The sequence below is a fragment of the Halichoerus grypus genome, chromosome 1 (assembly GCF_964656455.1).
Source record: "Halichoerus grypus chromosome 1, mHalGry1.hap1.1, whole genome shotgun sequence".
Lineage (NCBI taxonomy): Eukaryota > Metazoa > Chordata > Mammalia > Carnivora > Phocidae > Halichoerus > Halichoerus grypus.
The window spans coordinates 144,108,684-144,126,313 of record NC_135712.1 but is presented as its reverse complement, the minus strand read 5'-3'; the positions used below and the strand labels follow the sequence as shown (position 1 = coordinate 144,126,313).

The 17,630-nt window shown below is 39.6% G+C and overlaps 1 long non-coding RNA gene across 1 annotated transcript in view; it reads right to left on the bottom strand.

The window, feature by feature from the left end:
- Positions 1-17,630, bottom strand: part of LOC118528095 (uncharacterized) — a 37,441-nt gene that overhangs the window by 16,367 nt on the left and 3,444 nt on the right. The window contains exon 2 of the long non-coding RNA XR_013448088.1: positions 14,840-14,999. This is a non-coding gene — a long non-coding RNA (uncharacterized LOC118528095). The remainder of the gene's footprint in view (positions 1-14,839; positions 15,000-17,630) is intronic.

Genomic DNA, 17,630 nt, shown 5'->3' with positions numbered 1-17,630 from the left:
TAGCACCTTAAATCACAGGTCATAAATCTAGCCTCTCTGCTCATTCATTCAGCCACCTTATAATTACAATTTGGCTGCTGCAGTGGAGATGTCTGCCCAAACATCATTTTTCTTGCCTCTTTAATAAAAGAACTTCAATTTTACTTGGGGAAGCAATGTGCCTTCCTAAAAGACCATACTTCCCAACTGCTCTTGCAGCTAGAGGAGGCCATGAAACTAGATTCTCACCAATGACATGCAAGGGGAAATGTTTCTGGGCCTAATGGGAAGTCTAAAAAACAGGTGATATATGATTCTTTCTTCTTTCCTCCTAACTGCTGCTGGCACATGGACATCATGATTGGCCTTTAGCAGTCCTTTGGGGCGTGAGGTGATCTTGAGCATGGAAGGCACAGGCTGAGGAAGGCAGAATAAAAAGATAAAAGCTTACATCCCAGATGACACACTGAAACTACCATGTCAACCTAGAGTTGCATATGTGCAGACTTCTTTTATGGGAAAGAGAAACTCTATCTTGTTTAAGTCACTGTACTTTAGGATTTTCTGTTGCTGTTACTTGTGTAAGTGTCTAGAACTTACTGCCAAAGAGAGAAGGAAAAAAAAAAAAGGCAAATGTTCGGCCCCTCAGCAGTTAGCTCTCTCCTTGTAAATTAATACAATGAGATTCTGCTTTATATACCAGTCTCTCTGAACTCTGACAATGTGACTTTGTCCCTGAGAAATCATCTGGTGACTGAGAGTTGAGGGCAGGGCCATAAGGGTGCCAGTCGAGGAGGAGCACCAGGTGGCCAGCTGGTCCTCTTCCAGATAGCACCCCTCTCTCTCGCCTTCATTTTCCTCTAATTTTAATAGGTACTATTAGCAAGAAAAAGAAGGAGAAATAAAAGGCCTAAATAATTCCAGACTGAAAAATCCACTATTTAAGAATCCATGTATTTATAAACTGTTTTCTGGGTTATGAAGAGTTAATTGGTTTTTGTATATACCTCGGTGTTCTAGACAGAACTACTGCTCTATTCTTATTATTAATCCTGGAGAATTTCACTGTAATTTTGATATCTTATTTTCCAAACTACAGTGATGATAATATTTGTTTTATGCTTTCTACCTTACAAAGCCCATTCACATACTTAGTTTTACTTAATCTTCAACAGCTCTGTAAGAAGGTATTTGATCCACACATTTATAGGCGAGGAAACTAAGACTCAGAGAGGTAAAGTAATGTGCCCAAAGATACACAGCTAGGAAGTGATAGTTATCTCATCAGGCTCCTTGCCACAGTGCCTTGTACTCTAATCCTATGCAGGGACTCGGTGAGGCCAGAGGATAGGGGCAGGAGATATACTGGGAAAGTGGAGAAAGGCTCCTCTTCAATAACCCCATATAGACTTTGCATATTTATATACACTGTATACTATATACCACCGGCTGCAAGCTGGTTTAATTTTTCCTTTCTTCCGGAGTTGGAAGGGACATGAGATTATCTATTACACAACTCATTCCTCAGATGGAGACTCCAAAGCCCAGAAAAATGAAAATAATTTACCTTAGATCTTAGAGGTAGTTAGATACAGGTCCTAACTATGACACAAAACTCCTTACCTCCAGGAAAGTGAATGCTCCTCCAAAAACATCCCCATGATGCTCGGTAAATTCTGCGGAGATCATGTTATCACAGCAATGTTTTGGCCAAAATAAAGAAGTGTGCTTGGTTTAGTTTATCAAGATGCAACTCTGGTTGCTTGCTAAATCTGGCCCAGACTTGGACTGATTAACACCAAAATGAATCATTCGCTGTTCTGGGACACGCATATTAGTATGGGAATTAGTCCACTTGGAAGCCGCAGCTTGCACAGCAGCTATGGTCTTAAATCAGCACATGATTACCTTTGTTTTGTTTTGTTTTTAAAGATTTTATTTATTTATTTTTGAGAGAGAGAGTTTACGAGCAGGGAATAGGGTCAGAGGAAGAAGCAGGCTTCCCGCCGAGCAGGGAGACCAATGCGGGCCTTGACACCAGGATCCTGGGATCATGACCTGAGCTGAAGGCAGATGCTTAACCGTCTGAGCCACCCAGGCACCCACATGATCACCTTTGAACTACCTTGAGTTTATATTTGAAAAATGCCTAAAACCAATCACTACATAGCTTTAGTCATAAATATTGCTTTAGGGGTGCCTAGGTGGCTCAGTTATTAGGCGTCTGCCTTCAACTTGGGTCGTGATCCCAGGGTCCTGGGATTGAGCCCTGCATCAGGCTCCCTGCTCGGCGGGAAGCCTGCTTCTCCCTCTCCCACTCCCCCTGCTTGTGTTCCCTCTCTCACTGTATCTCTCTCTGTCAAAGAAATAAAATCTTTAAAAAATAATAAATATTTCTCTACAGAGATATAGATACAAAACCAGTTTTCTATGTAAGCCCCCAAACAGCCAACTTTTCTTGCAGTGTAGGAACATCCAGCTGTTTCTTCAACCGAACACCAGATGAGGAAGCTGACTTGCAATTAGGCTTCACATTGCAGGAAAAGAAATCCATACCTTTAGATACCGGAAGCATCTTCAGTGTGGCCAGATGTCCCCACTATAAGAGGCAGGTTAAGTAGTGATGTGCTGGTCAGCCAGCTATCTAAAATAAAGCATCCCCAGGGCACCTGAGTGGCTCAGTCGGTTAAGCGTCTGCCTTCAGTTCAGGTCATGATCTCTGGGTCCTAAGATCGAGCCCCTGCGCATCGGGCTTCCTGCTTAGCAAGGGGTCTGCTTCTCTCTCTCTCTCTCCCTCTGCCCCTCCTCACCGCTCATTCTCTCTCTCTCTCAAATAAATAAAATCTTTTTTAAAAAAATAAAAAATAAATCATCCCCATTTGTAGCATTTGCTGAGATACAGCCAGTTTCAAGCTACTAACATAATATCACTGAACACCAAGTTGGGAAGAGGTGCGCACATTTGCTCCAGCACCGAGAGGGAAGGACCAAGACAGACTGGGAAATCAGTCACTTCTCTCTCATTCCAGGGCATATGTTCCATGGCCAGATTATCAGACACAATTGGCTACACTATTTAACATATTTGTTCTTTTTGTGTTTTGTTTTTTGGTCAAATTCATTTAATTGAGTCAATGCAAGTGAAATGTACTTCTGATCTTTCTCTCCCTTAGTTGAGTACAGGTAAAATCCTTTACACTCTCATGCTCAAAGTTGACCACTTAGATGATATTCACCCAGGTCACTGGGGGACCGAAGGCCCCTTAATGGCCAGGCTGAACTTACGAAACACAGAAGAATGTGCTCTCCCATCTCCACCTCAACCTCTGCAATACTCCTAGATTCCTTACTACCTTGGTCTCTGCAGGTAAACAGAATATGGAGTCAGGTTCATGATGGCAGCAATTTTAGTATTCCCTACCTGTGCAAATGTGTGGATGTTAAAACTATTTTCCATCACTTTTTATTATGTTGGTGGATATTATTTATGCAAGGCAATAAAAAGAAATATTAGCTGAGTGACTGGGTACGTTTTTATTTGCAGGTTACTGTGTGCAGTAACTTCTCACATTTGCTTTTTAAGAATGCCTTAATGGAGGAGGGGCAAGATGGCGGAGGAGTAGGAGACCTAAATTTTGTCTGGTCCCAGGAATTCAGCTAGATAGGGATCAAACCATTCTGAACACCTACGAACTCAATACGAGATCGAAGAAAAGAATAGCAACAACTCTCTGAACAGAAAAGCGACCACTTTCTGGAAGGTAGGACGTGCGGAGAAGTGAATCCGAGGTGATATTAGGGAGGATAGACGGCGGGGGAGGGGGCCTCTGTCAGCCGCTTCTGGCAAGTGATAGAGCCTCTGAGCACAAAATCGGAACTTTTAGAAGTTGGCTCCACTGAGGGACGTCGCTCCAGTGGCTAAGCAGGGGGTGGAACCCTCATGGGGACAGTGTGGTCTCAGGACCCTCGGGGTCACAGAAAGACCGGGGGTGCGTGAGTGCGGCAGAGCTCTCAGGTATCGGAGCGGGGAAGCCGGCTGCAGAGACAGAGCGGAGGCGTGGGCTCTCAGCTCGGGGTTGCCATAAACCGTGATCCGCAGCACAGTTGGGCCACTGCTCCTCCAGCAGGGACCCAACAAGCGGCAGATCCGGGGAGACTCCCCTTCCTCCCCTGGGAGGAGCGGCATGGGAGTGCACCGCAGGGATCTGTGGGGTTTGGAGACTCAACACAGGGTCGGGTGCCAGAGATAGAAACACTCGGTCACAGGCCGGGAGAGCACGGAGTGCAGCCGGAGACCAGGGAGATGGGAGTGACTGACTGCTTTTCTCTGGGGGCACACTGAGGAGCGGGGCCCCGAGTTCTCGGCTCCTCCGGGGTGGAGATTGGGAAGCCGCCATTTTCACTCTCATCCTCCAAAGCTTTACGGAAAGCTTGCAGGGAACAAAAGCTCCCGAGAGCAAACCCAAGCAGATTACTTATCCCGGACCGGGCAAGGGCGGGGTAATTCCGCCTCTGGCAAAGACATTTGGGAACCACGGCAACAGGCCCCTCCCCCAGAAGATCAGCAAAAACAGCCAGCCAAGACCAAGTTTACCGATCAATGAGAACAGCAGAACTCCAGTGCCAGGGGAATACTGCACATGGAATTCATGGCTTTTTCCCCATGATTCTTTAGTCTTTGAAAGTTAATTTTTTAAATTTTCTTTTTTTTTCTATTTTTTTTTTTTTTAATTTTTCTTTTTCCCTTTTTCAACCAACATCTCATCAATCCCTTTTCTAAAAATCTTTTTCAGGGGCGCCTGGGTGGCTCAGTCGTTAAGCGTCTGCCTTCGGCTCAGGTCATGATCCCAGTGTCCTGGGATCGTGCCCCGCATCAGGCTCCCTGCTCAGCGGGAAGCCTGCTTCTCCCTCTCCCACTCCCCCTGCTGTGTTCCCTCTCTCGTTGTCTCTCTCTCTGTGTCAAATAAATAAATAAAATCTTTTTTAAAAAATCTTTTTTATTTTTCATTTTTAGAGTCATATTCTATCCCTTCATTGTAGTTAACCTTATTTTTGGTATATATATAAGTTGTTCTCTATTTAAAATTTTGGGATACAGTTTCTTCTAACAGACCAAAATATATCCTAAATCTCTAGTGTATGGCTTTGTTCTAGTCTCCTGCCTGATCACATTCTCTCCCCCCCCTTTTTTTTTAATTTCTCTTCTTTCTTTTTTCAACCAACTTCTTATCTTATCAATTCCTTTAAAATCTTTTATAATTTTCATCTTTACAGTCATATTCCATCCCTTCATCATATTTACCCTTATTTTTGTATATATATAAGTTTTTCTTTCTTTAAACTTTTGGGAGGCAGTTTCTTCTAACAGACCCAAATACGCCCAAAATCTAGTGTGTGGCACTGATCTATTCACCAGCCTGATCATATTTGATCATATTCTTTTTTTTTTCCTTTTCCTTTTTTTTTTTTAATCTTTTCTTTCTCTCCTCTCTTTTCCCCCAGTTTTAGGTCTCTTCTGATTTGTTTAGTGTATATTTTTCTGGGGTCGTTGTTACCCTTTTAGCATTTTGTTCTCTCATTCATCTCTTCTCCTCTGGACAAAATGACAAGACGGAAAAACTCACCTCAAAAAAAGGAACAAGAGGCAGTACCGACTGCCAGGGACCTAATCAATACGGACATTAGTAAGATGTCAGAACTAGAGTTCAGAATGACGATTATGAAGAAACTAGCTGGGCTTGAAAAAAGCATGGAAGATACTAGAGAAATCCTTTCTGGAGAAATAAAAGAACTAAAATCTAACCAAGTCGAAATAAAAAAGGCTATTAATGAGGTGCAATAAAAAATGGGGGCTCTAACTGCTAGGATAAATGAGGCAGAAGAGAGAATTAGCGATATAGAAGACCAAATGATGGAAAATAAAGAAGCTGAGAAAAAGAGAGATAAACAACTACTGGATCACGAGGGCAGAATTCGAGAGATAAGCGATACCATAAGACGAAACAGCATTAGAATAATTGGGATCCCAGGAGAAGAAGAAAGAGAGAGGGGGGCAGAAGGTATATTGGAGCAAATTATAGCAGAGAACTTCCCTAATTTGGCGAAAGAAACAGGCATCAAAATCCAGGAGGCACAGAGAACCCTCCTCAAAATCAATAAAAATAGGTCAACACCCCGACATCTAATAGTAAAACTTACAAGTTCAGAGACAAAGAATAAGTCCTAAAAGCAGCTTGGGACAAGAGGTCTGTAACCTACCATGGGAGAAACATTAGACTGGCAACAGACCTATCCACAGAGACCTGGCAGGCCAGAAAGGACTGGCGTGATATATTCAGAGCATTAAACAAGAAAAATATGCAGCCAAGAATACTATATCCAGCCAGGCTGTCATTGAAAATAGAAGGAGAGATAAAAAGCTTCCAGGACAAACAAAAACTAAAAGAATTTGCAAACACGAAACCAGCCCTACAAGAAATATTGAAAGGGGTCCTTTAAGCAAAGAGAGAGCCTAAAAGTAACATAGACTAGAAAGGAACAGAGACAATATACAGTAACAGTCACCTTACAGGCAATACAATGGCACTAAATTCATATCTTTCAATAGTTACCCTGAATGTAAATGGGCTAAATGCCCCAATCAAAAGACACAGGGTATCACATTGGATAAAGAAACAAGATCCATCAGTATACTGTCTGCAAGAGACTCATTTTTGACCCAAAGACACCTCCAGATTGAAAGTGAGGAGGTGGAAAACCATTTACCATGCTAATGGACATCAAAAGAAAGCTGGGGTGGCAATCCTTATATCAGACAAATTAGATTTTAAACCAAAGACTATGATAAGAGATGAGGAGGGGCACTATATCCTACTTAAAGGGTCTAACCTACCAGAAGATCTAACAATTGTAAATATCTATGCCCCTAACATGGGAGCAGCCAATTATATAAGCCAATTAATAACAAAAGCAAAGAAACACATCGACAACAATACAATAATAGTGGGGGACTTTAACACCCCCCTCACTGAAATGGACAGATCGTCTAAGCAAAAGATCAACAAGGAAATAAAGACTTTAAATGACACACTGGACCAAATGGACTTCACAGATATATTCAGAACATTCCATCCCAAAGCAACGGAATACACATTCTTCTCTAGTGCCCATGGAACATTCTCCAGAATAGATCACATCCTAGGTCACAAATCGGGTCTCAACTGGTACCAAAAGATTGGGATCATTCCCTGCATATTTTTGGACCACAGTGCTTTGAAACTAGAACTCAATCACAAGAGGAAAATCAGAAAGAACTCAAATACATGGAGGCTAAAGAGCATCCTACTAAAGAATGAATGGCTCAACCAGGAAATTAAAGAAGAATTTAAAAAATTCATGGAAACCAATGAAAATGAAAACACAACTGCTCAAAATCTTTGGGATGCAGCAAAGGCAGTCCTAAGAGGAAAGTATATAGCCATACAAGCCTTTCTCAAGAAACAAGAAAGGTCTCAAATATACAACCTAACCCTACACCTAAAGGAGCTCGAGAAAGAACAGCAAATAAAGCCTAAACCCAGCAGGAGAAGAGAAATAGTAAAGATCAGAGCAGAAATCAATGAAATAGAAACCAAAAGAACAGTAGAACAGATCAACAAAACTAAACCCAGCAGGAGAAGAAAAATAGTAAAGATCAGAGCAGAAATCAATAAAATAGAAACCAAAAGAACAGTAGAACAGATCAACAAAAGTAAGAGCTGGTTCTTTGAAAGAATAAGGTTGATAAACCCCTGGCCAGACTTATCAAAAAGAAAAGAGAAATGACCCAAATAAATAAAATAATGAATGAAAGAAGAGAGATCACAACCAACACCAAAGAAACACAAACAATTATAAGAACATATTATGAGCAACTCCATGCCAGCAAATTAGATGATCTGGAAGAAATGGATGCATTCCTAGAGATATATAAACTACCAAAACTGAACCAGAAAGAAATAGAAAACCTGAACAGACCTATAACCACTAAGGAAATTGAAGCAGTCATCAAAAATCTCCCAACAAACAAGAGCCCAGGGCCAGATGGCTTCCCAGGGGAATTCTACCAAACATTTAAAGAAGAATTAATACCTATTCTTCTGAAACTGTTCAAAAAAATAGAAATGGAAGGAAAACTTCCAAACTCATTTTATGAGGCCACCATTACCTTGATCCCAAAACCAGACAAAGACCCCATCAAAAAGGAGAATTACAGACCAATATCCCTGATGAACATGGGTGCAAAAATTCTCACCAAAATACTACCCAATAGGATCCAACAGAACATTAAAAGGATTATTCACCACGACCAAGTGGGATTTATTCCTGAGCTGCAAGGGTGGTTCAACATCTGCAAATCAATCAATGTGATACAATACATTAATAAAAGAAAGAACAAGAACCATATGATCCTCTCAATAGATGCAGAAAAAGCATTTGACAAAGTACAGCATCCTTTCTTGATCAAAACTCTTCAGAGTATAGGGATAGAGGGCACATACCTCAATATCATAAAAGCCATCTATGAAAAACCCACAGCGAATATCATTCTCAATGGGGAAAAACTGAGAGCTTTCCCCCTAAGGTCACACAGCAGGGATGGCCACTATCACCAGTGCTATTCAACATAGTACTAGAAGTCCTAGCCACAGCAATCAGACAACAAAAAGAAATAAAAGGCATCCGAATCAGCAAAGAAGAAGTCAAACTCTCACTCTTTGCAGATGATATGATACTTTATGTGGAAAATCCCAAAGACTCCACCCCAAAACTGCTAGAACTCATACAGGAATTCAGTAAAGTGGCAGGATATAAAATCAAAGCACAGAAATCAGTTGCATTTCTATACACCAACAACAAGACAGAAGAAAGAGAAATTAAGGAGTCGATCCCATTTACAATTGCACCCAAAACCATAAGATATCTAGGAATAAATCTAACCAAACAGGCAAAGAATCCGTACTCAGAGAACTATAAAATACTCATGAAAGAAATTGAGGAAGACACAAAGAAATGGAAAAACGTTCCATGCTCATGGATTAGAAGAAAAAATATTGTGAAGATGTCAATGCTACCTAGAGCAATCTACACATTTAATGCAATCCCTATCAAAATACCATCCACTGTTTTCAAAGAAATGGAACAAATAATCCTAAAATTTGTATGGAACCAGAAAAGACCCCAAATAGCCAAAGGAATGTTGAAAAAGAAAAGCAAAGCTCGTGGCATCACAATTCCAGACTTCAAGCTCTATTACAAAGCTGTCATCATCAAGACAGTATGGTACTGGCACAAAAACAGACACATAGATCAATGGAATAGAATAGAGAGCCCAGAAATGGACCCTCAACTCTATGGTCAACTAATCTTTGACAAAGTAGGAAAGAATGTCCAAAGGAAAAAAGACAGTCTCTTCAACAAATGGTGTTGGGAAAATTGGACAGCCACATGCAAAACAATGAAACTGGACCATTTACTTACACAACACACAGAAATAGACTCAAAATGGTTGAAAGACCTCAATGTGAGACAGGAGTCCATCAAAATCCTAGAGGAGAACACAGGTAGCAACCTCTTTGACCTCAGCCGCAGCAACTTCCTCCTAGAAACATCGCCAAAGGCAAGGGAAGCAAGGGCAAAAATGAACTATTGGGACTTCATCAAGATAAAAAGCTTACACAACAAAAGAAACAGTCAACAAAACCAAAAGACAACCAACAGAATGGGAGAAGATATTTGCAAATGACATATCAGATAAAGGGCTAGTATCCAAAATCTATAAAGAACTTATCAAACTCCACACCCAAAGAACAAATAATCCAATCAAGAAATGGGCAGAAGACATGAACAGACATTTTTCCAAAGAAGACATCCAAATGGCCAACAGACACATGAAAAAGTGCTCAACATCGCTCGGCATCAGGGAAATCTAAGTCAAAACCTCAATGAGATACCACCTCACACCAGTCAGAATGGCTAATATTAACAAGTCAGGAAACGACAGATGTTGGCAGGGATGCAGAGAAAGGGGAACCCTCCTACACTGTTGGTGGGAATGCAAGCTGGTTCAGCCACTCTGGAAAACAGTATGGAGGTTCCTCAGAAAGTTGAAAATAGAGCTACCATACGACCCAGCAATTGCACTACTGGGTATTTACCCCAAAGATAGAAATGTAGGGATCCAAAGGGGTATGTACACCCCAATGTTTATTGCAGCAATGTCCACAATATCCAAACTATGGAAAGAGCCTAGATGTCCATCAACAGATGACTGGATAAAGAAGATGTGGTATATATATATATATATATATATATATATATATATATATATATATATTATGGAATATTATGCAGCCATCAAAAGGAACGAAATCTTGCCATTTGCAACGATGTGGATGGAACTAGAGGGTATTATGCTAAGCGAAATAAGTCAATCAGAGAAAGACTTGTATCATATGATCTCACTGATATGAGGAATTCTTAATCTCAGGAAACAAACTGAGGGTTGCTGGAGTGGTGGGGCATGGGAGGGATGGGGTGGCTGGGTGATAGACATTGGGAAGGATATGTGTTATGGTGAGTGCTGTGAATTGTGTAAGAGTTATGAATCACAGACCTGTACCTTTGAAACAAATAATACATTATATGTTAAAAAAAAAAAAAGAAGATAGTAGGAAGGGAAAAATGAAGGGGGGGAATCAGAGGGGGGAGATGAACCATGAGAGACTATGGACTCTGAGAAACAAACTGAGGGTTCTAGAGGGGAGGGGGGTGGGGGATGGTGATGGGTATTAAAGAGGGCACATATTGAATGGAGCACTGGGTGTTATATGCAAACAATGAATCATGGAACACTACACCAAATACTAATGATGTAATGTATGGTGATTAACATAACATAATAAAATAAAATTTAAAATAAATATTAGCTGTATCACACTAAAAATAAAAATCAGAATTAGTAAAAAAATCAGAATTAGTATAAACGCATTTAAATTTTATTTTTGGCAAGAAGCATATTCTTGACCTTTTTAATAAGGTTCATATGCATATGTATGTATAATGTACATTACTCTTAAATGTACAGCTTGATGAATTTTCACCTAGGTACACACACATAACTACCATACAGATCAAGAACTAGAACATTCCCAGCATCTCCCTCATGTTCTTTCCCAGTCAATATGCACCCCTTCCATCAACCCCAGGTAATTTAGTGTTTTGTTGGTTTGGCTTTTTTTTTTAAAGATAGTTCCTAATCATGGACTCACAAACTGGTAGAACTGATTAAAAATGCTTACTATGCTAATGACACAATGGAAACTCAGAGGTCAAGTGATCCTCCCAGGGTGATTAATTTGTTGTCTGGGCTCATTCTAGAACTTAGGGCCTAAATTCTAGTCCAGTGTCCAGGCCAGCAGGACAACATCACATGAAAACTAGTTAGAAATGCAAATTCTTGGGGCACCTGGGTGGCTCAGTCGGTTAAGCATCTGCCTTTGGCTCAGGTCATGATCCCAGGGGGTCCTGGGATTGAGCCCCAGGTTGGGCTCCCTGCTGAGAGGAGGGAGCTTCTCCCTCTGCCTCTCCCCCTGCTCATGCTCTTCCTCTCTCTCTCTCTCTCTCAAATAAAATCTTTTTAAAAAACTTTTTAAATAAAAATTTTAAAAATTAAGAAAAAAAGAAATGCAAATTCTTATCTACCCCTCACTCCCACCCATTGAATCAGAAACTCTGGGGTGGGGCTCAGTAAACTGTCTGAATATGCTCTCTAGATGACTCTCATGCTCACTCAAGTTTGGGATACTGGACTACACCAAAGTCTGTAAATCAAATATTAGAGTTCATCAAGTTCTTGTTAACTGTGAAATTTTATGTAATATCAGACATAGACTAGTTTTAAGGGATACATAGGAAGTATGGACACCTACCTATACTAGTTAATCAATTAAAAAATACCCAGCAGTAGAATGGTGTGGAAAAGAATATAAAATTAGTTCTGCCATTCATTAGCTCTATAGCTTGGGCAAGACATTCTATCTCTGTGAGCTGTGGCTGTTTCCAATTATAAAATGACTCTAGTATGTTAGCCCCTAGATTGAATCTAGACTGCACTTTTATTTTGTTTGATCTGCCCAGAGATTTTGCTGGTTTGTCTGCTTGTTTTGAATTAATTGTTATGAGAGGAGCAGTGAGCAGTCATCAAATATCCAACTTCTCCCCTTCATTTCCCTGCCTTCTTTGGAATCAAGCAACTCCATCTGATCAATGGACTGTGAAACGAAATGATGTGTATCATTTCCTGGCCAAAGCACTTAAGAGCTGGTGTGCATCTTTATCTCTTTCTTCCTCTGCAGTGGTGACCTTGGGAACCATAGGTTGAGGTGGCAGCAGATGAAGGAGAATCCTGCTCACCTGCATACATCACCTGTATGATGTACTAAACCAATGATATTTTGGGTGGTTGGTGACATTTAAAAATTGGGAAATTTTACATGAAAAAAATCTGGATTCTTGACTTGTCTAAGGAAAGAGAAGATCTGGCAATGCTGGGCTTCAATTCCTAAATGGCAATAATTGTCTAGAGTGGAGCGATGCCTCCCCATCTTTTACTCTTTATTTCACCACTGTCCTTGCCATTTCCTGTAGAATACACTTCCTTTCATAAGCCCCAATGATACAGCTGAATGTCAGTTGCCACTTGACATCACTCTTGTGGACTCATTTTCTTTTATCAAGAGGAAAGTGAAATATCTCTGTATGCATATCCCTAACAAAAATGGGAAAATTAAATATAATAATTTAATTAAATTAAATATATGGGAAAATTAAAAATAGCCAAATTAAATATGGCTATGTATTTAAATAAAATTAAAAGAGAGCAGTGTTATTTGTGGAAGAGAAGAATATTTCTAAGTGTTTAGTGTGCAAAGTGTGTCCATGTTGAAAGAAGGCAATTTAATGGGCTATTCTGAAGTGGCCCATAGGAAAAGCTGGGTGTAGAGAAAAATGCCTGCTGAAAATTTATTAACTAAAAAATGGGGCTTAAATTTCAACAGGGGTTCTTTTTGATTGAGAATAAAATAAAATAAATGGTACTTCTGTGAAATACATATGAAGTGAGAAAATTATATCCCACCTGCTTCACTCATTTGCCTGCCTAGTCCCTAAAGGCATTTGATTTTGAGGATTGAAGGGGACAACATATGAAGAATATTTAACATGGTATAAAGAATATACAGCCTGATGCCTGGCATGTAGCTGACTCCAAAAATGTTAGTTTCCTTTCACTTAGTTTTTTCATCTTGATCACAGAAAAGTATATTGGAATCTATTTCCAACTTTATCCTAAAGCCCAACAGTTCAATATGTACATGTAATCAAGAAGACCAACAAACTGGGTCATTTCCAACAAGGCAGGGAGATTAGAGGGGAAAGCAAAGCAGGAAGAGTGACTTCTTTATCAGGGAAGAAGAAAGAGATTTGAATTCCTCAGTCTGAAAAAACAAAGGCTGAGAAGAGACATGATCAAAACTATGAAGTCTTAGATGGAAGGTAGGGGAAGTAAGGCTATTGTTCAGCATAACTCCCCCACTTTCCCTGCCCACCTCCATAGGAAAATAGTACTTCCCTATCCCTTGGATGTTGGACTTGGCCACGTGGCTTGTTTTGGCCAATGGAATGTGGCCTCTGGAAGCTTCTGACCTCCACCAGGAGAAGAACATGGTCCAGGTGGCCACTAGCCCTCAGTCTGGACCACTGAATAAACCCCATAGAGCAGATGCACAGTCTAGAACCAGTTCCCGCTGACCTGCAGACCCACAGCAATAAATATGTGCCTAGTGTTGTATACCACTGAGTTTGGGGGTACCTTTTTATGCTGCATTATTGCATTATTGCTTGCCACTATGGAAGGTATATATGGTGAAGAACTTTTCCAATCCCCCAAATGCCAGAACTAGGTATCTAGACATTGTTCTATGTAAAACTTCAAAAGATAAAACATTTCTATTTGGTACCTCTTCTTCAAAGCCCCCAGAGTTACTCTAGATGCCCCTTCCCTTCATTGCCCCCACCTGTTTAGTTTCAGTCATACACTGTAGGTAGATTTTCCCTGTCTGGTTATTCCTGTCCTTTGGGCCATTCTTTAGGGTTTTGCTTTCGGTCTAATGATTGTAATAATTAAGGCTAAGAATAAATAGTACTTTCTATGTGGCACGCACTGTTTTAAGTGCTTGACAAAATTGAACTCGGTCAATCTTCACAGCCACCCTATGTGGTAAGTACTATTAATATCTCTATTTCATAGATGAATAAACTGAGGCACACAGCAGTTAAGTAACGGCCCCAAATAAGTGAGTTAGTAAGTGGAAGAGGGAAGTTCAACTTAGGTGGTTTGCCCTTAGGCTCTAAGCTCTTGCCCCATTGTCTTCTCCTTTTTCCATAGCGATGAGTTAAAGGGTAAAATAATATGCATTAACATTAATTTGTTATCTAATATTGGTTTATTACTTCCCCAGCTAATGTAAAGCCATAATTCATTACGTGTGTAGAGGGCCCCGAGGAAATGAATCTAATGATGGAATTTTGTCCTTATGACAAACCATTAAAGAGATAATTTGAGGATGATGTTTTTTTCTCATGCTCCTCAGATCACAAATACTTTAATTTCAACGAAAGCCATAAAATCAGCAAACTCAAAACTTGAAAGAAGAAATCTGAGGGGGAATGTACATGAATCCTGTCTTTTGACAGTGTTTGAGGAACACGCAGCTCAGGTGCTGTCAATGAAAACCCAAATATCACTTAGGAGCTTTCCTACCCTAAAAGGATGAGGAAACTTGGCTTAGATTCTCCTTCTGAAGGCTGGGCAGTCCCTCTCCAGGATTTCAGAATCCACCTCCTCATGCTTGAGTCCTGGCTTCAGTGGTTACAAGGCAGCTTCAGGCCTACTGTCCCTGCCATCATGTCTTTAGATGTTCCTGCAAAAATATCAATGAGACCAAGCATGTGATTGTTTTCATTTTTACTAAAAACTTGTTAGGACACAGAGGAAGGGATCACATCACAGATTACGCAGCCATCTGTCATCTCATGAAGCCCCAACAAGTTCTGCTGGTCACACGCCTTTCGAAAACCCTTCCATCCTCCATGAGGGAGCTTTTGGTGGGCAGTCCCCCAGCTCTGGCTGCTTCTCTCAAGGGAAACAGCCCCACCAACCCATCTGTTTCTCTAGCTTTCAACAGCTCTTTCCCCTAGAATTCTGAATAATCCAAAAATCTCCATCCTTTACAGTAAAAAATAAGGAAAACAGTGAGCTAAGATAACCTGAATCCCCACAGGAAAATCTATTTATAGATAAGCTATTGGAATAAGAGTTCAGCAAAACTGGTGGATATAGGATTGATACATAAAGATCAATAGCATGCCCACACATATATAACCAACAATTACATAACCTTACTTTATTATTATTCTAATAAATAATAAATGAATCAATATATATTTACAAAGATGCCATTCAGCCTATTTGCAAAAACTATAGGGCACCTAGTGATAACTCTTAACAACAGATGTCTAATAGAACAACCTAACTGTTCCTCTGAGGGACAGTGAATTAATTAAAAAACTGTGGCTTAGTCATACAGTACAATTGTATATGGCAATTAAAATGAAATTTAAAACCCACCTATGTATATCTACATGGCTCAATCTTGAAAATATAACACTGAATGAAAAAAGCGATTTGCAAAATGTACATGTAGTATATAATAATGTAAAAATTGAAAACACACAAAACAATTGACTGTATGAATAGACATCTGCATGAGAATTAAGTTCACCTATTTTTAAGACAAAGACTAACTCTAATGAAGAAAGGATTGGAAAAGTATGCGAGTAGAGTGGGCTTTCTTCAAAAAATTCTAAGAGGATTATACACTTTATATCTATGTTATATGTCATATATATTCAATAAAAGAAAATTCTAAGAGGGGAAAACTTTCCTTGGTGCTATTACATTAATTTTATATAATGTGTATATTATTGATGCATATTAATAGCAATATATTTTTGATATGTATATACCTGAAATATTTTATAATTAGAAATTAAAATGGAAATTTCATGAGTTCAAGGAAGATTTCAGTGAGATAACATTGAAAAGCCTTTCATCTTCTTTAATAACTTTATTTTTACTCTAATAGTGTGTATTTTTAAATGTCCAAACCAAGAAAGAAAGTTTGGGCCTTAGCAGGAAGTTAGAGACTAACCAAATGCTGTAAAATAAGGATCAAACTCCTTGACTGAAATTTCATCATCACACAAAGGTCAGATTAGATGTGCAATAATCGCCTGTTTCTTGAAAAGTTTAGTCCCTTAACACTCCTGCCTGTTTTCATATCTAGTGGCTGAACCGTGAAATCCCTTCCAGCTCTAAGGTTTTTTGTGAGAGCCTAGACCTCAGATCCGCTGGTCAGGAGTGCCCTGCTCCTAGCTAAAGTGAAAAGCAGTTGTTCCCTCCTCAGCTAGAAAGAATTAAGCAGGGAAGCCTCAGAATACAGAGGACAATGTGGAGCAGAAATCGACACCTAGACTTGGCAGACCAATTAGGACCCAGAGGGAGCTCTGAGAGGAGGGATGCTGAGAAGGTCAGTCCTGTAGATGAGACAATGATTGTTCTGCCTCCTTTGACAATAGCAATGGTTAGGGAACAAGTGTATTTACTCTGTTCTTAAGTGTTGGGCTATTTTGAATTCTACTTTAACATGTATATCTTATTGTCTGTAGTAAAAATTGTATGGCAATTTAAATATAAATTCAATAGTTGCATTTTTGTTTGAAATGATTATTATAACGGTATTATAGTGGTTTTGTGTGTGTGTGTGTGTGTGTTTAAGAAAAAGAATCCTTATTTTTAAAGATATATATTGAGGGGCAGCACCTGGGTGGCTCAGTTGGTTGAGTGTCTGATTCTTGATTTTGGCTCAGGTCATGATCTCAGGATCATGAGCTCCAGCCCCGAGTTGGGCTCTGTTTGAAATTCTCTTCCTCTCCCTCTGCCCCTCCACCCCTCAAATAAATAAATACATAAATACATAAATACATAAATAAATAAATCTTTAAGATATATATTGAAATATTTATGGATGTAATAATGCCTTATTTTGGATTTGCTTTAAAATAACTCAGAGATGGAGGAAGATGGCGAGAGTCAAACTAAAAGACTGGCTATGTGCTAGTAACTACTGAAGCTTAGTAATGGGTATATGGGGTTCATTAAACCTCTCTATTGTGATATATGCTTTTAATTTTTCATACTAAAAAAAGTAAAAGTCATACTAGTAAGATACAATCCTTCATGAGCTAGCTTTTCTCAGTTACCTACACTTGCAGAAATTCTATCCACTGTAACTTTAAACCCACTATTTGCCTGGGGCAATTTCCCAATCTGTTCCCACAACATCTGGTATGAATTGATTTGCTTGCCATGTAATGACAAACTTTTAAAACAATGTTGATGTTGATTTCATAATAATAGAATTCTAATTAAGTTTTCAAAGAAAATTGGAATTTTCAGCTCTTTCAGGAAGGGAAACTATCAGTCTCCCATA